Consider the following 24,288-nt stretch of genomic DNA (forward strand, 5'->3'; position numbering starts at 1 on the left):
GGGCTTCTCACCTATGGAGGGGGTCACTCACAATGTGCGGGGGGCTTCTTATCCATGGAGGGGTCATTCACAATGTGTGGGGGCTTCTCATCCATGGAGAGGATCACTCACAATGTGCGGGGGGCTTCTCACCTATGGAGGGGGTCACTCGCAATGTGTGGGGGGCTTCTTATCCATGGAGGGGTCACTCACAATGTGTGGGGGCTTCTCATCCATGGAGGGGGGTCACTCACAATGTGTGGAGGGCTTCTCATCCATGGAGGGGCTCACTCACAATGTGCGGAAGCTTCTCATCCATGGAGGGGATCACTCACAATGTGCGGGGGCTTCTCATCCATGGAGGGGGTCACTCACAATGTGTGGGGGCTTCTCATCCATGGAGGGGGGTCACTCACAATGTGCGGGGGGCTTCTCACCTATGGAGGGGGTCACTCACAATGTGCGGGGGGCTTCTCATCCATGGAGGGGGTCACTCACAATGTGCGGGGGGCTTCTCACCTATGGAGGGGGTCACTCACTATGTGCGGGGGGCTTCTCATCCATGGAGGGGATCACTCACAATTATAACTGAGAACATGGCCAGGAACATAGAATGGGCTATGAATCTCCTCAAAGAACAACTTCTTCCATCACCCAGGACAATATGTGGATGATGCTTTTCCCCCATAATCGAGATCAATTCACAAGGCAAAAGTGAGAACTAAGCGGCTCAAGGAACAAAACATTGGCATCTTGTGACCACAGCTGTAAAATCCCCAGATCTCATCCCACCTGCGGGGAATCCACAAAAAGCATCAAAATCCAGAACTTGTGATAGCTCCAAGCTGGGATGATACAAGAATGGGCGGCCATCAGTCACGATCTGCCCAGAATCTGATATCCAAATACTGGGCCAAAGGGCATAAGTCTGAAGAATAAGGGGCAGCGCTGGGAACATCGAGGCGTCACAGAAAGTTCATGGATTTCTCAATAACATGTACATGATGTTTACAATTGTCCGTCGGTAATGATAGAAATGGCCGAATAAAAAAGCAAAAAATAATGAAGAGACAAAATGAGAAAACTAAAACTTGTGTCAGACTGAAAATTTTTGCCCACGACTGGGCATTGTGCAGCTTCACCTTTCCTGCTCTCCACTTCTCGGTCCTTATCTATTCTTCTCCCCAGAGATTTCTGCTAATTTCTGGCACTCTCGGTTTCCCCAAGAGAGAGAAGCGACCGGCCTCTCTTTTTATGTGGCAGGAATGATGACCCGGCCTCTGGGATAAACTTATCAGACTCTGTTATTTTAAATGTTGTTGCCTCTTAGACTTGCAAGACCTTCGTTACCACGGATGGAACAGATGACCCCTTACCACCATTAGTGGTGACCCTGAAGTTCCCCTGGGTATCTTCTCCCTCTTGCCCAGAGACTGTATAGTTCGGTATCCTGGATTGTTTCCGGTTGTGACAGACTCCACCATGATTTACAGTATGTATGTGATTGCCTTATAGTTTCTCAGCTTTTTTACAGTGGATGGAATAAATGTTTTCCCTTTTACATACAGACTCTTCTTTTCAGCTTTGGTCTTGGCATTATGGTCCATGTTCGGACGGGATGACAGATATTACATGGCTTCTACACAGACTTGCACCAATGACCCACCAGCACTAAGGAAGTCCCTCATCAGACAGCGTTCACACAGCCTAACCACCTTCTCCTAAAGCCACTGACCACCATTATCATGGAAAAGCTGATCTGTAAAGCTGGCCTAGACAATGTAAAGGAGATAGACTCTACCACTAAGTCTTCTGGCACGTTGGCAGCCTAACATTGGAAATCTGCCTATTGATGTCTATTAGCGATGATCGAGCACTAAAATGTGAGGGTGCTCGTTACTCGAATCAAGCAGGTTGTACTGCTCCCGTTCTCGACTCAAGTAAGGAGCGTAATGGAAGTCAATGGGAAATGCCAGCATTTTTACGGAAGACCCTACCTGGAGGGCAAGAAAGTTGCTGAAATGGATGGAAACAGCGTTCAAATAACATGAGAACAGCATGGAGAAGACACCTGGAACCATCTCTGACTCCTTCTCTGCTGAGAACAAAGTTGTGTGAGTATTACTCCACTTTAATGACGGAGCCCTATTTCGTTTTTGCATTTGTGTTTCACTCCCCTTCTTCCCAGAGCCATAACTTTTTTATTTTTCCATCAATATGGCCGTGTGAGGGCTTGTTTTTTTGCGGGACAAGTTGCACTTTTGAACGTCACCATTCATTTTACCGTATTGTGTACTGAAAAACGGGAAGAAAATTCCACAACTGTTAATTTGGATTTTTTTTACTATGTTCACCAAATGTTACAACTGACCTGCCATTATGATTCTCCAGGTCTTTACGAGTTCATAGACACCAAACATGTCCAGCTTCTTTTTTTATCTAAGTGGTGAAAAAAAATCCAAAGTTTGTTAAAAAAAAAAAAAAAAACTTGTGTCATTTTCCGATAACCGTAGCGTCTCCATTTTTCGTGATCTCAGGTCGGGTGAGGGCTTATTTTTTGGATAGCTGACGTTTTGAATGATATCATTTTGGTGTGAATAAGATCTTTTGATCGCCCATTATTGCATTTTAATGCAACGTTGCGGTGACCAAAAAAAAACGTAATTCTGGAGTTTTTACTTTTTTTTCTCATTACGCCGTTTACCGAATGGGTTAATGCTTTTTTTTTTATTGATAGATCGGGCGATTCTGAACACGGCGATACTAAATATGTCTATGTTTGTTTTTTTTATTGTTTTATTTTGAATGGGGAGAAAGGGGGTGAATTAATCTTGTATTTATTTTTTCATATTTTTAAAAAAAAATTTTTTTTCACTTTTGCCATGGTTCACTAGAAGCTAACACAATCTGATCGGTTCTGCTACATACAGGTGATGATCAGATCGCCTGTAACAGAATAGCGCTCATAGCAATCTGGCAGTGACAACCATAGAGGTCTGCTGGAGACCTCTGATTGTCATGCCAACCCATCGGTGAATTGCGATCACATGGCAGGGTCACCGATGGGCGGGATTTCCGGTACGCTTGCCGGAATCGCGCGTTAAATGCTGCTGTCAGAAATTGACAGCGGCATTTCATAGGTTAACAGCCACGGGTGGATCGTGATTCCACCCGCGGCTGTTAGAGGCACATGTCAGCTGTTTAAAACAGTTGACATGTGCTGGGAAAGATGTGGGCTCAGCGCCGGAGCCCACATTAAAGGGGGAGACATGACATGTGCTGTCTTCTCAATTCTGTTCCCATTTCATCCATTTCAGCAATTTTCCTGCCCCCCCCCCCCCCCCCAAGCCCTCCTATTAGGGTCTTCCCGCAAAATTCTCGAGTTTTCCATTGACTTCCATTATACTCGTTACTCGAGTCGAGCCTGCCCGAGTGTCCAATCTGCTCGGTTCGAAAACTGAGCACTTGAACATTTCAGTGCTTGCTCATCACTAAGTGGGACTCCTAGATTGGTAAAGCCTATGCACTAAGTGCAAAGGCTGAAAAACATTTGCCTTTGGGGGAATATACATATACAATCATGGCTGAAAGTGTTGGCACTAGTGATGAGCGAGTATATTCATTGCTCGGGTTTTCCTGAGCACGCTCTGTTGGTCTCAGAGAATTTGTGACTGCTCAGAGATTTAGTTTTTGTTGACGCAGCTGCATGATTTACGGCTGCTAGCCAGCCTGAGTACATGTGGGGGTGGCCTGGTTGCTAGGGAACTCCCACATGTATTCAAGCTATCAGCTATAAATCATGCAGCTGCGGCAACGAAAACTAAATCTCCGAGCAGTCACAAATACTCGGAGATCACCTGAGCGTGCTCGGAAAAACCTGAGCAACGAGTATACTCGCTCATCACTAGATGGCACACTTGAAATTGTTTCAGAAAATGAAGTATTTCTCCCAGAACATTATTACAATTCTCCATGTTTTGTTATGCACAGGTTTATTTCCTTTGTGTGTATTGGAACAACACAAAAAAAAAAAGAGGAAAAAAAGCAAATTGAATATAATTTTACACAAAACACCAAAAATGGGCTGGACAAAATTGTTGGCACCTTTCCAATATTGTAGGTAAACAACTTTGTTTCCAGCATGCGATGCTCGTTCAGACCTGTGGCAAGTAACAGGTGTGGGCAATATGAAAATTACACTTGAAACCTGATAAAATGGGGATAAGTAGATTTAATCTTTGTGTGTGCCACATTAAGCATGGAGAACAGAAAGAGGAGAAGAGAACTGTATGAGGACTTGAGAACCAAAATTGTTGAAAAATATCAACAACCTCAAGGTTACAAGTCCAACTCCAGAGATCTTGATGTTCCTATACCAATGGAGCGCAACATAATCATGAAGTTTACAACCCAAGGCATTGAAGCTAATCGCCCTGGACATGGATGGCAGAAAAAAATTGATAAAAGGTTGCAACGCAGGATAGTCCGGATGGTGGATAAGCAGACGCAATTAAGGTCTGAAGAAATTCTGGCTGTCCTGCAGGTTCAGACAGCAATAGTGTCAGCTCAAACTATCCGTCCACATTGGAATGAAATGAATCACTATGGCAGGAGACCCAGGAGGACCTCACTGTTGACACAGAGGTATACAAAGCTAAAATGCAGTTTGCCAAAATCACTCTGGGAAGGCGTCTTATGGACAGATGAGACCGAGATAGAGCTTTGTGGTAAAGCACATCATTCTTCTGTTTACCGAAAATGGAATGAGCCCTACAAAGAAAAGAACACAGTACCTACAGTGAAATATGGTGGAAATTCAAAGATGTTTAGGGGTTGTTTGGCTGCCTCTGGCACTGGGGGCCTTGACTGTGTGCAAGACATCATGAAATCTGAAGATTACCAAAGGATTTTGGGTGGCCATATAGTACCCAGTGTAAGAAAGCTGGGTTTGTGTTCTAGGTCATGGGTCTTCCAACAGGACAATGACCCCAAACATACATCAAGAAGCCTCCAGAGATAGATGGAAACAAACCACCGGTGAATTCTGAAGTGATCAAAAATTACAGTTGAGAGGTATAAAAAGCTTGTTGATGGTTGTAGGAAGCTGTGAAGATACCGAATTATATCTTATAATACCCAGATGACTATTTTTAGATGAATATGCTGTTATCTATACTTTTGTTTGTGTAAGACTGTAATAGTGACTTGTAAGCTGATATTTCATATAACATAGTGTGTGCTTATCTATGATGACTAGTGATGTTTGCTTATATGCTAATTATGCACTCTATTATGGAACCAGTTTGTTGACTTCGAAAGCAGAGAGGGAAAAACTACTCCATTGTTCCCTTTATCTTGATGCTGGACTAAAGGACACTGGGTAAATCTAAAAATAGGTTACATGCCTCTGCATAAAGAGACTCAGAGACAGAGAGAGACGGGAAGGGGGGGGGGGGAGCGGGAGAGACAGCCAGAGATTCTGCCAAGACATATATATCCAAAGGACCAGAGACAGGACAGCAGCCAATATCATGGCACCATCATAAGGGACACAGATCTATCATTCTACAGGAAGCAACCTAGGGCTTTTAGGCTTGTGGTTTGAAGAATACAGATCTGCTCCATTGACCATCGCTGGACCATGGATACCTTTGGATAAAGCCTGGATTGGGACCCACTGGTCACCTGGCTCCATGGAGATGTTCGCATAAGCCAGGTTGTGACCCTCGTGTCAACTGGCCTTGTACCTTGTATAGACTCTATGGACTGTCATCTCCCTAAGCTTGTCTTTACCTCCTCTATGCGTGTGTACCACAGATGGGGTAGCTGACCCAGGAAGCTCTGACGTAACATCTGCCATTACCCTAGCGGGTCAGTGGAAGGGTGAGACTCTAATGTGCACCATCTTGGGGAATTTTTCTGGGACTATTCTATGTGTAATCTGCCTGTTTTGAAGTTAAATAAAGCATTGCCACACTGTTTTACCCTCACCCTGTGTTGTCTGGGTAGAATTATGCCCACGTTAACAGGAGAGCGGGCGTTAGGAGGGACGATCCATGGTCCATGCGGTTTCAGGTAACGGACCTGGGTGCTCATCGTCACCCGTGTCTTCACAGAAGCGATTGATTGCAGTTATTTATTCCAAAGGGGGTGAAGCCAAATATTAAGTTGAGTGTGCCAATAATTCTGTCTGGACCATATTGGGGGTTTTGTGTGAAATTATGTCAATTTGCCTTTTTTCCTCTTTTTTTGTGTTGGTCCAATACACACAAAGGAAATAAACGTGTATAACAAAAACAGGTGGGATTGCAATAAATTACTGGGAGAAATATTTAATTTTATGGAACAAGTTCAAGGGTGCCAATAGTTTCGACCTTGACTGTATATCTGTAAGAGAAGTGCCAAGCAGGCACTGTCTATGTGATTGAGAGGTTCATAACGAGGCCTAAGAGGGTCTTAAAGTCTACCGTAATCTGTCTACTACTCCAAAGTATTGGAGAAGAGCTGTCATGACATTCCTGACCATCCACTTCAACATCCCCCAACAAGCTGACAAAATTGCCATTAACACAGAGATTCAATACAAGTTGCATGCACGATACTAGCACCTGGACTGGAGATGGAGGCTTCTTGGCCGTAGCAATCAAGCAAGATGGATGGGAATTAGTTTGGGCTTGTATCAAGCCACTGATTTGCCAACCCCATGGAGATGGTGACACGATATGTCCAGAAACAAGGCCACCATCAGCAGGTTCCTGCTCAAAGATTGTAGTCTAATGGGAAGTCAAGCACTAATTGTACAGAATGAAAGGCAATGTTCATGATGAAAAAGACTGAAGAAGGAACTCAAATGCTAATCTAAGACGAGCAGAAGTCAATAAATCCTGAGACATCATTTCCAGGAAGTGACTACCAGCCTCTGAGATACAAACTCAACATATTCAGAAATAGTGCGAAAGAGAAGGAGAAACGACCTGCACAAAAGACTCCGGAAGTGATGGACCCAAGACTAGACCCAATAGACAGGAGGGAGGACACATATGGAATAAAAACCGACAACCTCTCACATGAGCACAGCTATGCGGAGAAAATGCTTCATACATGGGGGGCCACATGAGACAAGGAAACCCTGTACCTTGGGAGACAACGTCTCATCAGCAGGTGCAAGAGGGTTTGGTCTCTTATGCCCCTAATACTAATACATCTTTATTTTTTTCCTCCGCACTCAATATCACAATGCTATTACCATCAGTCGACCACCACCACTGCACAACCATCAATATCACAGTGCTATCACCATCACCCAACCACCATCACTGCACAACCATCAATATCACAGTGCTATAACCATCACCCGACCACCACCACTGCACAACCATCAATATCACAATGCTATCACCATCACCCGACCACCACCACTGCACAACCATCAATATCTCAATGCTATCACCATCAGCCGACCACCACCACTGCACACCATCAATATCACAATGCTATCACCATCCCCCAACCACCATCACTGCACAACCATCAATATCACAATGCTATCACCATCACCCGACCACCACCACTGTACAACCATCAATATCTCAATGCTATCACCATCAGCCGACCACCACCACTGTACAACCATCAATATCTCAATGCTATCACCATCAGCCGACCACCACCACTGCACACCATCAATATCACAATGCTATCACCATCACCCAACCACCATCACTGCACAACCATCAATATCACAATGCTATCACCACCATGGCACAACCATCAATATCACAATGCTATCACCACCACTGCGCAACCATCAACATCACAATGCTATCACCATCACCCAACCACCATCAGTGCACAACCATCAATATCACAATGCTATCAGCACCACTGCGCAACCATCAACATCACAATGCTATCACCATCACCCAACCACCATCAGTGCACAACCATCAATGTCACAGTGCTATCACCATCACGCAACCACCATCACTGCACAACCATCAATATCACAGTGCTATAACCATCACCCGACCACCACCACTGCACAACCATCAATATCACAGTGCTATCACCATCACTCGACCACCACCACTGCACAACCATCAACATCACAATGCTATCACCATCACCCAACCACCATCAGTGCACAACCATCAATATCACAGTGCTGTAACCATCAGTCGACCACCACCACTGCACAACCATCAATATCATAATGCTATCACCATAACTCGACCACCACCACTGCACAACCATCAATATCACAATGCTATCACCATCACTCGACCACCACCACTGCACAACCATCAACATCACAATGCTATCACCATCACCCAACCACCATCAGTGCACAACCATCAATATCACAGTGCTATCACCATCACACAACCACCACCACTGCACAACCATCAACATCACAATGCTATCACCAATCACCCAACCACCACCACTGCACAGCCATCAATATCACAATGCTATCACCATCATCCGACCACCACCACTTCACAACCATCAATATCACAATGCTATCACCATCACCCAACCACCATCAACATCACAATGCTATCACCATCACCCAACCACCATCACTGCACAACCATCAACATCACAATGCTATCACCATCACCCAACCACCATCAACATCATAATGCTATCACCATCACCCAACCACCATCACTGCACAACCATCAACATCACAATGCTATCACCATCACCCGCACTACCATGTGGACTATTTGCTGTATGTTTTCACTTTGTGCAGGTAAAGGCTGTTTTACTTTGTTATCCTGATCGGTTTATTTACGCTTAATAAACCACTTCACTGTTTGAACTGAAGTAACGGGGTCCCTGTGTGAACCAGCACCTACCAGAGAGCCGATCCCTTACACGTGTGAATCTCTTTAGATCACAGCATTGTGTTTAGATCACAGCATCATATGTGTGAATCTCTTTAGATCAGAGCATCTTCTATCTATCGAGCCTTACACTATGGCCGGTCCGAATAACTAAAGCAATTGTTACCATCCCCCTCTCGTGTCTCCCCTTTTCCTCATAGTTTGTAGCTTGCGAGCAGCAGGGCCCTCATTCCTCCTGGTATCTGTCTTGAACTGTATTTCTGTAATGTCTATTGTCTGTACAAGTCCCCTCTATAATTTGTAAAGCGCTGCGGAATATGTTGGCGCTATATAAATAAAAATTATTATTATTATTATTATATATTCATCTAAGGGTCACTTCCGTCTTTTTGTCTGTCTTTCTGTCTGTCTGTCACGGAAATCCCGCGTCGCTGATTGACCAATCAGCGACGGGCACAGTCCGGCCGCGAATTCGCCCATTCCTACTCTCTGTCACTGCTCCCTCCATACTCCCCTCCAGTCAGCACTCACACAGGGTTAATGGCTGCATTACACAGCGTTATGCCACGGTGTAACACAGTCCGTTAACGCTGCTATTAACCCTGCGTTACCAACTTTTTACTATTGATGCTGCCTATGCTACGTCATCATCTCGCGAGACCGCACTGCATTCTTCGGACCGGAGCGTCGAGTGGAGCATCGCTAAAGGCCTCGCCTGGATCCGGGGGCCGCCGGAAGGTGAGTATATAACTATTTTTTAATTCTTTTTTTTAACAGGGATATGGTGCCCACATTGCTATATACTAGGTGGGCTGTTATATACTGTGTGGGCTGTGTTATATACTGCGTGGGCTGTTATATACTACGTCTCTGTGCTATATACTACGTGGGCTGTGCAATATACTACGTGGGCTGTGCTATATGCTACATCGCTGTGCTATATACTACGTGGGCTGTTATATACTGCGTGGGCTGTGTTATATACTACGTCTCTGTGCTATATACTATGTGGGCTGTGCTACATACTACGTGGGCTGTGCTATATACTACATTGCTGTGCTATACACTACGTGGGCTGTGTTATATACTGCGTGAGCTGTTATATACTGCATCTCTGTGCTATATACTACGTGGGTTGTGCTATATGCTACATCGCTGTGCTATATACTACGTGGACTGTTATATACTGTGTGGGCTGTGTTATATACTACGTCTCTGTGCTATATACTATGTGGGCTGTGCTATATACTACGTGGGCTGTGCTATATTGTTATGATCTGGTGGTTTAGGAGCAACATGGAACGAGCTCTGAAGGAAGTGGTATCTGTACTGACCGCAGTCCCTAAGCTCAACACAACACAAGAAGTAGCCGTGGGATGCCCCTAACACTCCCTAGGCACCTCGTCACAGCCTGAGAACTAACTACCCCTAAAGATAGAAACAGGAAAACTATCTTGCCTCAGAGAAAATCCCCAAAGGATAGATAGCCCCCCACAAGTAATGACTGTGAGTGGAGAGGGAAAAGACATACACAGAATGAAACCAGGATGAGCACAGGAGGCCAGTCTAGCTAGATAGATAGGACAGGATGGAATACTGTGCGGTCAGTATAAAACACTACAAAAAATCCACACAGAGTTTACAAAAATCTCCACACCTGACTAAAGGTGTGGAGGGTAAATCTGCTTCCCAGAGCTTCCAGCATCACAGAATTAATTCATACTGACAAGCTGGACAAACATAGAAAGCACAGAACGGATAAGTCCACAACCTGTGGACAGAAAAGAGCAAGCAAGGACTTAGCTTTGCTGAACTGGTCAGGATAACAGGGAAATCCAAAGAGATGTGAATCCAACCAGGAACCATTGACAAGTGCCACAAGCTGAAGGAAAGAGCCAGGCTAAATAGCCGAGCAGAATAGACAATCAGTGGAAGCAGCTGCTGACAGCTAAATCCAAGGAGCAGCCATTCCACTTAAAACCACCGGAGGGAGCCCAAGAGCGGAATTCACAACACTATATACTACGTGGGCTGTTATATACTGTGTTAGCTGTGTTAAATACTGCGTGGGCTGTGTTATTTACTACGTCTCTGTGCTATATACTATGTGGGCTGTGCTATATACTACGTGGGCTGTGCTATATACTACAACCTGTGGACAGAAAAGAGCAAGCAAGGACTTAGCTTTGCTGAACTGGTCAGGATAACAGGGAAATCCAAAGAGATGTGAATCCAACCAGGAACCATTGACAAGTGGCACAAGCTGAAGGAAAGAGCCAGGCATAAATAGCCGAGCAGAATAGACAATCAGTGGAAGCAGCTGCTGACAGCTAAATCCAAGGAGCAGCCATTCCACTTAAAACCACCGGAGGGAGCCCAAGAGCAGAACTCACAAAAGTGCCACGTACAACCACCGGAGGGAGCCCAAGAGCGGAATTCACAACAGTACCCCCCCCCCCCCCTTGAGGAGGGGTCACCGAGCCCTCACCAGAGCCCCCAGGCCGATCAGGACGAGCCAAGTGAAAAGCACGAACCAAATCGGTGTCATGGACATCGGAGGCAACAACCCAAGAATTATCCTCCTGGCCATAACCCTTCCACTTGACAAGATACTGAAGCCTCCGCCTCGAAAAACGAGAATCCAAAATTTTCTCAACCTCATATTCCAACTCTCCCTCAACCAACACCGGGGCAGGAGGATCAACTGAGGGAACAACGGGCACCACATATCTCCGCAACAAAGATCTATAGACAACATAATGAATGGCAAAAGAGGCTGGAAGAGCCAAACGAAAAGACACTGGATTAATAATTTCAGAAATTTTATAAGGACCAATAAACCGAGGCTTAAACTTAGGGGAAGAAACCTTCATAGGAACATGACGAGAAGACAACCAAACCAAATCCCCCACACGAAGCCAGGGACCAACACACCGACGGCGGTTAGCAAAACGTTGAGCCCTTTCCTGAGACAACGTCAAATTGTCCACCACATGAGTCCAAATCTGCTGCAGCCTGTCCACCACAGAATCCACACCAGGACAATCAGAAGGCTCAACCTGCCCAGAAGAAAAACGAGGATGAAAACCAAAATTACAAAAGAAAGGTGAAACCAAAGTAGCCGAACTAGCCCGATTATTAAGGGCAAACTCGGCCAACGGCAAGAAAGCCACCCAATCATCCTGATCAGCAGACACAAAGCATCTCAAATAGGTCTCCAAGGTCTGATTAGTTCACTCAGTTTGGCCATTAGTCTGAGGATGAAACGCCGAAGAAAAAGACAAATCAATGCCCATCCTAGCACAAAAGGCCCGCCAAAACCTAGAGACAAACTCAGAACCTCTGTCAGACACAATATTCTCCAGAATGCCATGCAAACGAACCACATGCTGAAAAAACAATGGAACCAAATCTGAGGAGGAAGGCAACTTAGGCAAAGGTACCAGATGGACCATTTTAGAGAACCGGTCACAAACAACCCAGATAACAGACATCTTCTGGGAAACAGGAAGATCCGAAATAAAATCCATGGAAATATGCGTCCAGGGAGTCTCAGGGACCGGCAAAGGCAAAAGCAACCCACTAGCGTGGGAACAGCAAGGCTTGGCTCGGGCGCAAGTCCCACAGGACTGCATAAAAGCACGCACATCGCGCGACAAAGAAGGCCACCAAAAAGACCTAGCAACCAAATCTCTGGTACCAAAAATCCCAGGATGACCAGCCAACACTGAACAATGAACCTCAGAAATCACCTTACTTGTCCATCCATCAGGAACAAACAGCTTCCCCACTGGACAGCGGTCAGGCCTATCAGCCTGAAATTCCCGAAGCACCCGCCGCAAATCAGGGGAGATGGCAGAAAGAATCACCCCTTCCTTAAGAATGCCAACCGGCTCAAGGACTCCAGGAGAATCAGGCAAAAAACTCCTAGAGAGGGCATCAGCCTTAACATTCTTAGATTCCGGAAGATACGAGACCAAGAAATCAAAACGGGAGAAAAACAGGGACCATCGAGCCTGTCTAGGATTCAGCCGCTTGGCCGACTTGAGGTAAATCAGATTTTTATGATCAGTCAAGACCACAACGCGGTGCTTAGCTCCCTCAAGCCAATGTCGCCACTCCTCAAACGCCCACTTCATAGCCAACAACTCCCGATTGCCGACATCATAATTGCGTTCTGCAGGTGAAAACTTTCTGGGAAAAAAAGCACACGGTTTCATCAAAGAACCATCAGAATCCCTCTGAGACAAAACGGCCCCTGCCCCAATCTCAGAAGCGTCAACCTCAACCTGAAAAGGAAGAGAAACATCTGGCTGACGCAACACAGGGGCAGAAGTAAATCGGCGTTTAAGCTCCCGAAAGGCCTCAACAGCCGCAGAGGACCAATTCGTCACATCAGCGCCTTTCTTCGCAAATCAGTAAGGGGCTTAACCACACTGGAAAAGTTGGCAATTAAGCGGCGATAGAAATTAGCAAAGCCCAAAAATTTTTGAAGGCTCTTCACAGATGTGGGTTGAATCCAGTCATGAATAGCTTGGACCTTAACAGGATCCATTTCCATAGATGAGGGAGAAAAAATAAAACCCAAAAAAGAGATCTTCTGAACTCCGAATAGGCACTTAGACCCCTTCACAAACAAAGCATTATCACGAAGGATCTGGAACACCATCCTGACCTGCTTCACATGAGACTCCCAATCATCGGAAAAAATCAAAATATCATCCAAATATACAACCATGAATTTATCAAGATAATTGCGGAAAATATCATGCATGAAGGATTGGAACACAGATGGAGCATTAGAGAGCCCGAATGGCATCACAAGGTATTCAAAATGGCCTTTGGGCATATTAAATGCAGTTTTCCATTCGTCACCCTGTTTAATACGAACAAGATTATATACCCCTCGGAGGTCAATCTTAGTAAACCAACTAGCCCCCTTAATCTGAGCAAACAAATCAGAAAGCAAAGGCAAGGGGTATTGGAATTTGACAGTGATCTTATTAAGAAGACGATAATCTATACAGGGTCTCAAGGAGCCATCCTTCTTAGCAACAAAAAAGAAACCCCGCTCCCAATGGTGACGAAGAGGGCCGAATATGCCCCTTCTCCAAAGATTCCTTAACATAACTCCGCATGGCGGCATGATCTGGCACAGACAGATTGAAAAGTCGGCCCTTAGGGAACTTACAACCTGGAATCAAGTTAATAGCACAATCACAGTCCCGATGCGGTGGAAGGGAACTGGACTTGGGCTCATCAAATACATCCTGGAAATCCGACAAAAACTCAGGGACCTCAGAAGAGGGGGAAGAGGAAATTGACATCAAAGGAACGTCACTATGTACCCCTTGACAACCCCAACTAGTCACAGACATAGTTTTCCAATCCAGCACCGGATTATGTTCCTGTAACCATGGAAAACCTAGTACAACAACATCATGCAGGTTATGCAACACCAGAAAACGGCAATTTTCCTGATGTGCAGGAGCCATGTACATGGTCATCTGCGTCCAGTACTGAGGTTTATCCTTGGCCAATGGAGTAGCATCAATGCCCCTCAAAGGAATAGGGCTCTGCAAAGGCTGCAAGGAAAAACCACAGCGCCTGGCGAATTCTAAGTCCATTAAGTTCAGGGCAGCGCCTGAATCCACAAATGCCATGACAGAAAAGGACGACAATGAGCAAATCAGGGTCACAGATAAGAGAAATTTAGGCTGTACAGTACTGATGGTAACAGACCTAGCGACCCTCCTAATACGTTTAGGGCAATCAGAAATAACATGAGCAGAATCACCACAGTAAAAACACAGCCTATTCTGACTTCTGAATTCCTGCCGTTCTGTTCTAGTCAAAATCCTATCACATTGCATAGGTTCAGGACTCTGCTCAGAGGACACTGCCATATGGTGCATAGCTTTGCGCTCGTGCAAACGCCGATCAATCTGAATGGCTAGAGACATAGATTCGCTCAAACCAGTAGGCGTAGGGAAGCCCACCATAACATCTTTAAGGGCTTCAGAAAGACCTTTTCTGAAAATAGCAGCCAGAGCATCCTCATTCCATTTAGTAAGCACAGACCATTTCCTAAATTTCTGGCAGTATAATTCTGCCGCTTCCTGACCTTGACAGAAGGCCAACAGGGTTTTTTCTGCATGATCCACAGAATTAGGTTCGTCATACAATAATCCGAGCGCTTGAAAAAATGCGTCTACATTCAGCAATGCCAGATCCCCTGATTCAAGGGAGAATGCCCAGTCCTGAGGGTCACCACGCAGCAACGATATGATGATCTTTAACTTGCTGAATGGGATCACAAGAACGGGGTTTCAAAGCAAAAAATAATTTGCAGTTATTTTTAAAGTTCAAAAACTTGAATCTGTCTCCAAAAAAACCAAATCAGGAGTAGGAATTCTAGGCTCCAAAGCCAGAGTCTGGACAACATAATCTTGGATACTCTGTACTCTTGCAGCAAGTTGATCCACACGAGAAAACAAACCTTGAACATCCATGCCAGAGCATAAATCCAGAACCACCCAGAGATCAAGATGAAAAAAAAGACAAAAGAGAGCACAGAAAAAAAAATGGCTCAGAATTTTTTCCTTCTTTTGAGATGCATTTAATTCATTTTTGGCCACTTGTACTGTTATGATCTGGTGGTTTAGGAGCAACATGGAACGAGCTCTGAAGGAAGTGGTATCTGTACTGACCGCAGTCCCTAAGCTCAACACAACACTAGAAGTAGCCGTGGGATGCTCCTAACACTCCCTAGGCACCTCGTCACAGCCTGAGAACTAACTACCCCTAAAGATAGAAACAGGAAAACTATCTTGCCTCAGAGAAAATCCCCAAAGGATAGATAGCCCCCCACAAGTAATGACTGTGAGTGGAGAGGGAAAAGACATACACAGAATGAAACCAGGATGAGCACAGGAGGCCAGTCTAGCTAGATAGATAGGACAGGATGGAATACTGTGCGGTCAGTATAAAACACTACAAAAAATCCACACAGAGTTTACAAAAATCTCCACACCTGACTAAAGGTGTGGAGGGTAAATCTGCTTCCCAGAGCTTCCAGCATCACAGAATTAATTCATACTGACAAGCTGGACAAACATAGAAAGCACAGAACGGATAAGTCCACAACCTGTGGACAGAAAAGAGCAAGCAAGGACTTAGCTTTGCTGAACTGGTCAGGATAACAGGGAAATCCAAAGAGATGTGAATCCAACCAGGAACCATTGACAAGTGGCACAAGCTGAAGGAAAGAGCCAGGCTAAATAGCCGAGCAGAATAGACAATCAGTGGAAGCAGCTGCTGACAGCTAAATCCAAGGAGCAGCCATTCCACTTAAAACCACCGGAGGGAGCCCAAGAGCGGAATTCACAACACTATATACTACGTGGGCTGTTATATACTGTGTTAGCTGTGTTACATACTGCGTGGGCTGTGTTATATACTGTGTGGGCTGTGTTATTTACTACGTCTCTCTGCTATATACTATGTGGGCTGTGCTATATACTACGTGGGCTGTGCTATATGCTACATCGCTGTGCTATATACTACGTGGGCTGTTATATACTGTGTGGGCTGTTACATACTGCGTGGGCTGTTATATACTACGTCTCTGTGCTATATACTATGTGGGCTGTGCTATATACTACGTGGGCTGTGCTATATACTACATCGCTGTGCTATATACTACATGGGCAGTGTTATATACTGCGTCTCCGTGCTATATACAACGTGACTGTGCAATATATTACGTGGCTGGGCAATATACTACGTGGCTGTTATATACTGGGTGAGCTGTGCTATATACTGCGTGAGCTGCGCTATATACTACATGAGCTGTGCTATATACTACATGGCTGTGCAATATGCTACGTGGCTGTGCTATATGCTACGTGGCTGTGTTATATACTGCATCTCTGTGCTATATACTACGTGGGCTGTGCAATATATTACGTGGTTGGGCAATATACTACGTGGCTGTTATATACTGCGTGAGCTGCGCTATATACTACATGAGTTGTGCTATATATTACGTGGCTGTGCTATATACTACGTGGCTGTGCAATATGCTACGTGGTTGTGCTATATGCTACGTGGCTGTGTTATATACTACGTGGCCTGTGCTATATACTATGTGGCCTGTGCTATATGCTACATGGGCTGTGTCATATACTACGTGGGCTGTGTCATATACTACATGGCTGTGCTATATGCTACATGGCTGTGCTATATGCTACGTGGGCTGTTATATGCTACGTGGGCAGTATTATATGCTACTTGGCTGTGATATATTTCTCTGCTGTATCTGTGCATCATAAATCATGATATGTGTTAAAGGGAACCTGTCACCCCGAAAATCGCAGGTGAGGTAAGCCCACCGGCATCAGGGGCTTATCTACAGCTTTCTGTAATGCTGTAGATAAGCCCCCGATGTTACCTGAAAGAGGAGAAAAAGACATTATATTATACTCACCCAGGGGTGGTCCCGCTGCTGGTCAGGTCAAACGGGCGTCTCCGGTCCGCTGCGGCGCCTCCCATCTTCATTACAAGACGTCCTCTACACTACAATGAGCAATATCCGATTGAGTCTCATATATTTATAAAGTGCTTACTGCATTCTATTATATATAATGTCGACATTCCCCCTGGAAGAAGCTACCGCGAAACGCGCGTCGGGGTTTCACTGCTGACACAGGTTATGTACCATGCTACACCTTCGATTGTTATTTGTACTTTTTATATAAACTATGTGTCTCTGCTTACTATAGCAATATACTATCTACACTGGAGGCTATTTTTGTAGGAAGCACTTTGCACTTTATATATAATAGAATGCAGTAAGCACTTTATAAATATATGAGACTCAATCGGATATTGCTCATTGTAGTGTACACATTGGTGAACAATGGAAAATGGGTGCTGGTTATATAATGTATGAGCATCTGGCCTAAATGTAGCAACACTGTGGACCCAAATCCACCCATCCATATATAGTACTCTATATTGTATCAGTGGTTTAGCACTAGCAATTTATACTGGGCATTTTATATAGGATACCAATTGGAATCACTTATCTAGTAAATCTATGGATGATGGGGATTTGGACACCACAGAGTGGGCTAATACAAAATATTATATAGTGGTAAATATGGATTTTTCCCAAAAATAGATGCTGTAATACTTTTTGGTACATATTATTGTGTTGCAGTTTACTTTGTGGTTGTGTCCCCTTTATATGTATTTTAAATGTTATGTTTAGAAATCTTGAAATAAAAATTTGTCTTATTTTTCAATAACTTGGCATTGAACTTCCTTGTTTATATATGGGATGTAAATGATAATATGTACCAGTTATAAACTACTGGTGCTTTAATGACATGTGGAGTGGGTTGTCTCCAATAAGCCTGATCTGTAGAGAATAGGTACACAGACCCTATACTAATTTAACAAAGGGTTGTCGCCTTTAGAAATCAGACTATTACTAATTTAGAGGTCCACTCATGAGTGCCCCATAGGATCATGTGCAATCCATAAAGCTTTTTATGGTTGTCTGTCCTTTGCAGTTTGCACGTTGCTTTTTGTTTTTCTTTTTGATGATATTTATAAACTTTTTAGAGAATTTTAATTAAAAGTTATATTTTAGTCCAATACGCTGTATACCTATATTGTTTGGACTTAACCATTGGCTAAACTCAACTAGTATGAGGCGATACTACATGATGGAGACCAGGATGGGGCACATTACTACAAGATATTTGCCTGTTCTACTATATAGTACTAATTGTAAGACAATATTTCTGTATGTGGCCAATTGAGGGAAACAAAATAGTAAAACATGCCAAAGTAAAGCATGAAAAAATATTTTGTGATGACACAGCATTTTATCTTATTTAACCAGGCATCTATTTTCAGCAAGCAAGGAAGAATAGAATGTTAGCTATACAGCTATATGTTGACTTTTGAATTTATGTGTTTCTTTATGTTTGGTCAAGAAAACAAAATACTTTTGTCCATGTAATCCTGTAATATTGACTTTTAAGTTGAGAATTTGTTGTAACATAATGTGCTGTTATCCTAGATGACTAGTGATTCAGGGTCATTGAACAATGATGTTTGCTGATATGTTGATTACACATTGTCCAGGCCAGCTAGCTTGCTGACTTGCAAAACAGAGGAGGAAAAACTATGCTAATAGGTTAAATAATTAAACATTGCGAGTTGATCTTGTTACTATTCTTCACCTTTACCTCTGGATACTGTCTTGAAGGACAGTTTTTAACTATAAAAAGAGGATATATGCGCCTCCGTAACAGATACCTCCAGATACAGAGATACCTGCATATACAGATATATATCCAGACATCCAAACAACCAGAGACTCTACAGGACAGCAGACAAGACATGATGGCCCATCACAAGGGACACAGATTTGTCATTCTATAATATGCCAGCTAATGAGACCACGGCCCTGGCTGAAAGAAAACAGATCTGCTCCACTGACCATCGCTGAAGTATGGATACATTTGAGGTAGTAAGGATTTCGACCCACCGATCACCTGACCCTCATGGATACGCTTGTGAAAGCCAGGAATTGGACCAACCTGTCACCTGGCTCTATAGAAATGTTTAGAAAAGCCAGGTTGTGACCCTCCGGTCAACTGGCCTTGTACCTCAATAGACTCATCTTACGCTTGTCGTTACCTCCTCTGTGTGTGTGCCACAGGTGAGGTAGTCAGCCCTGGAAGCTCTGAAGTCACAGCTGCTCTTATCCAAACAAGTCAGCGGAAAGGGTGAGACTTTGTAATGAGCACCATCTTGGGTATGGTGCTGAGACTGTTCTATGTGCTATTTGCCTGTTTTGTAGTTCAATAAAGTATTGCCACGTTATTTTACCATCACATTGTGTTGTCTGAGTAGCATTATGCCCACAGTAAAAGGAGAGTGGGCTTGTGGTGGGACGATCCATTGTCGATGTGGTTTTGGCTAACGGACTAGAGCACCCGCTGACCCCCGTATCTCCACATTTTGCTACTAAAAGTTCCTTTCATATTCTTCTCAAGACGGCAATCTAGTGAATTGCAGTGGTGTTCCCTGGGGTGATGGAAAAAGTTAACATTTAGTACAATGTGAATGAGTGGAGACTCAAAAAAAAGTCTGAATCTGTTCTACTGCAGAATGGTAGCAAGTATGCTTCAGTGCCGGGAATGTATTCTGTGCACTCAAGGAAAGCTATGAGAATTTAGACTTTATTCTCAAGAAACTTAACTATGATGATCATGGATGGTCAATATGTAGCTATCTGAAAGTTTTCTCTTTGCTCCTAGAGTAGCAAGGAAGATACACGAAGTACCCGTACTGATTGTGTGAATGGGGTCAGCCAGGATAGGACTCATCACTGGAGCCAAAAAGTTGGCCAACGAGTTATTTGCAACCCGGGCTCAAGAAATATAGTTGCAGATATTTAGTTGATCCCATTAAAGTTCTCCTGCCATCATTCCACATAAAGCTTGGAGTTTGTGAAAGTTCTAAGTTCTACCAACAGAAGGAGATACTTTTAATTACCTGTGTACCAAGTTTCAGGCACTGTTCAAAGCATAACTGAAGGAAGGTATTTTTGTGGGTCAGGAACAAAATGAAAACAAAAATGAAAGCGGTTGAGAAAAGGGCTTGGGATTCTTTTAAAGAAGTCTTGAAGAAATTTCTAGGTAACAGCAAAGATCCAAAATTTAAGCCCATGGTGGAGAACATGCGGAAACGTTTCCAAGCCTTGGATTGTCTGATGAATTTGAAGTTACAGTTTTTACATTCACATTTGGACAACTTTCCCGAAAACCTTGGAGCAGTTAGCAAAGAGCAAGGAGAAAGATTTCAGGAGATCAAAGAGATGGACGATACTAAGGTACCGTAGATGGAACGTGAACATGATGGGCGACTACTGCTGGATGCTTCACCGAGAAGACCCGCAGGTCTTCTGTAACAGAAAAGGTATCAAGAGAAGCTTCGAACAGAAAAGGAGAATAATTAACTTCCAATAAATATTGCTGAATGAATGTTCAGTACATTTTTATATATAATATTGTGTACATTTTTGGCTACGATAAATATTTTTCTAGTTCATCTCTCTTATAATGTTTTGTGCAAAATCCATATGTGATGGTTACAAATTTTAATCAGAGCATAAGAAAACAAGAGAGTCAATCATTGGATTTGAAAAACATTTCATAAACCAAAATGTTGCCTACTTGGGTAATCAAATACTGTAAAATCCTTATCCTGCTTCAGATATTCGGCCTCCGCGTGTATGGCCTCCAAATGCAGGTTCATCAGAAGGCCATAGGTTGGGGTAACCTTTATCTCAACTGTCTCAGGTGAGTGACTATGCTCTGAACGACCACTTTCTGCAGCTTGGAAATGAGACCCAAGACCCCCAGATGCAGCATGAAGGTGAAACAACAGTGTTCCTTGGATCAGTATTAATGTGAATCCTCTGTAGAATGGGAAAATTGAGCACTTGAGCGTATTCGAATGTGTCATACTCATTGGTGCCGAAGTGGTCGCAGACAAACTTCTGAGATCCATGTCAAGAGTATACGGAGACTGAAGAGTTCACAGAAAAACTTCCAAGGGTTCTCTGCATGGTAACTCTCATGGAGAAAATGAACTGGCGGTGCAAACTATCCCATGGATCCAGATGTCTGCTGCCCCGAACTGACCGGTGGGGCAGAACTTGTGCAAGACAATAACCCCTTTCTGTTAGACTGGTGGAGGTGCGGTAATGCTGAGGAAGGTTTTCTCAACTTACCCTGACTCCTCTGATCCCTGTTGGAGGCGTAGACAGTAGGGCTTAATTAAACATTGTAGCCATTCCTATCTTCATGGTAGAAGGCCAATGCTCCATGTCACAAGAGTGGTGTAATGACCTTGGCTTCTCCTCATGTCCCTGGTCTTCATATTGCAATGATCTTAGCACATTTTGGGTAGAATCAGCTTAGAACTTGTGGACACCTCCGTCTAATATGGGCACCTCCATTTAATGGGCACCTCCATCTAATATGGGTACCACTCTCTAATGGGCACCTTCATCAAATATTTCCAGCTCCATTTAATGCGTACATCCATCTAATATGGGCACCCCATCTAATATGGGCACCTCCATATAATGAACACCTCCATATAATATGGGTACCTCCATCTAATATGGGTACCACACTTTAATGGGCACCTTCATCAAATATTTCCAGCTCCATTTAATGCGTGCATCCATCTAAAATGGGCACCTCCATATAATGAACACCTCCATATAATATGGGCACCTCCATCGAATCGTCACCTCCATCTAATATGGTACCATCTGCTAATGGTTTAATGGACACCTTCATCAAATATTGCCAGCTCCATTTATCGGGTACCTTCATCTAATAAGGGCACATCCAGATAATCAACACCTCCATCTAATATGTGCACCTTTATCTTACGAGTAGTTCCATTTACTATGGGCACCTCTATCTAATATGGGTACCACACTCTAATGGGCACCTTCATCAAATATTTCCAGCTCCATTTAATGCGTACATCCATCTAATATGGGCACCCCATCTAATATGGGCACCTCCATATAATGAACACCTCCATATAATATGGGTACCACACTTTAATGGGCACCTTCATCAAATATTTCCAGCCCCATTTAATGCGTACATCCATCTAAAATGGGCACCTCCATATAATGAATACCTCCATATAATATGGGCACCTCCATCAAATGGTCACCTCCATCTAATATGGTACCATCTGCTAATGGTTTAATGGGCACCTTCATCAAATATTGCCAGCTCCATTTATTGGGTATCTTTATCTAATAAGGGCACATCCAGATAATCAACACCTCTATCTAATATGTGCACCTTCATCTTATGAGTAGTTCCATTTAATATGGGCACCCCCATCTAATATGGGTACCACACTCTAATGGGAACCTTCATCAAATATTTCCAGCCCCATTTAATGGGTACTTCCATCTAATATGTGCACCTCCATATAATGAACACATCCATCTAGTATGGCACCTAGCATCCCCATCTAATATGGGCACATTCATCTAATAGGAACCTTCATCTAATATGGGCACTTTCATCTACTATGCCACGATGAGAGGATGTGATGTAGAAGGCCAAAGGAGGTCCGGACCCCACTAAATGTGTGTCTCGGATAAAGAGGCATGCAGGTCCATTTGCCATACACATGGACAGCTGGCGTCCTCTTTAAATCAAGGAACGCCCCACACCAGAAAACTGCCCAGACCAGAGAACAGTCCACTCCACAGAATGGTCCAGTTCAGATAACGGCCTAGACAAAAGAACGACCCAGACCAGAAAGCGGCCCAGACCAGAAAATGGCTCAGACCTGAGAACAGAGCAGACTTGAGATTCATGAAGGCCTCTTTAAGCTCCACTCTCGGGCATCCTAGGAGACTGTAAGGTTCAGAGAACAAGATGTGATAACTGAGTCCTCGGTGCTGTTGGATAAGACCATAATTAGCATCCCGTGGTGCTCCTCACCTACTTAATGTCCCTGTCCTGAACCCTGTGTCTGACCACAGCACTGAGAATGAAGGAGCATGGAGGTCTCCTACAGCAAGAGACAACACTGACCATACATGTATGAAAGTAAAGAAGCCTTCCCTAAAGCTCGATAGTCAAGAAATTCTGATAATTTGGCACCACTGCCATCAGTCCTCACATCTAGAACGCGTCCCCAGCACCCAAACCCTTCAGTCCTCACTTCCCAAACTCCCAGCACCAGGACCCATCAGTCCTCAAATCTCGTACACTTCCCAGCAGCCGGACCCTTCAGCCCTCACATCCCGTGCATGGCCCAGGCAGCCGGACCCATCAGTGCCCACATACCGTACACAGTCCCAGACCTGGCCCCATCAGCCGTCACATCCTGTACTCAGACCCAGAACCTGGACCCTTGAGCTGTCATTTCTAGTCCGCAGTCCAAGCACCCGGACCCATCAGTTCTCACATGCTGTACACCCAGCACCCTTCAGTCTTCATATCCTGTACAACCAGCACCCAGACCAATCAGTCCTCACATCCCGTACACTCAGCACCCGGATCCATCAGCTCTCACATCCTGTACACCCTGCACCCGGACCCCTTAGTCCTCACATCTTGCACATGCGCCTCAGCACACAAACCCTTCAGTCCTCTCATTCCACACATGGGTCTCAGCAGCCGGACCCATAAGTCTTCACATCTCGTACACAAGCCCAGCAGGATCCATAAGTCGTCAAATCATGTACACAGGCTACAGCATCAGGACCCATCAGTCCTTACATCTTGTACACCCAGCTCCCGGACCCATCAGTCCTCACATCCCGTAAACCCAGCACCCGAACCCATCAGTCCTCACATGCTGTACACCCAGCACCTGAACC

General features: G+C 44.3%; 1 protein-coding gene across 5 annotated transcripts in view; it reads right to left on the minus strand.

Moving 5' to 3' along the window:
• The window catches only part of NLGN2 (neuroligin 2), a 250,363-nt gene that overhangs the window by 184,359 nt on the left and 41,716 nt on the right, over positions 1–24,288 (minus strand). The window contains exon 1 of one of the 5 annotated variants that reach the window (XM_069767581.1): positions 17,320–17,410. The exons of the other annotated variants lie outside the window; for them this stretch is intronic. The gene's annotated coding sequence lies outside the window, so the exon portion shown is untranslated. Of the gene's footprint in view, positions 1–17,319; positions 17,411–24,288 lie in introns of those variants that run through there. 5 annotated transcript variants of the gene reach the window in all.

This window comes from Ranitomeya imitator, chromosome 4, assembly GCF_032444005.1.
Source record: "Ranitomeya imitator isolate aRanImi1 chromosome 4, aRanImi1.pri, whole genome shotgun sequence".
In the NCBI taxonomy this organism is placed as follows: Eukaryota; Metazoa; Chordata; class Amphibia; order Anura; family Dendrobatidae; genus Ranitomeya; species Ranitomeya imitator.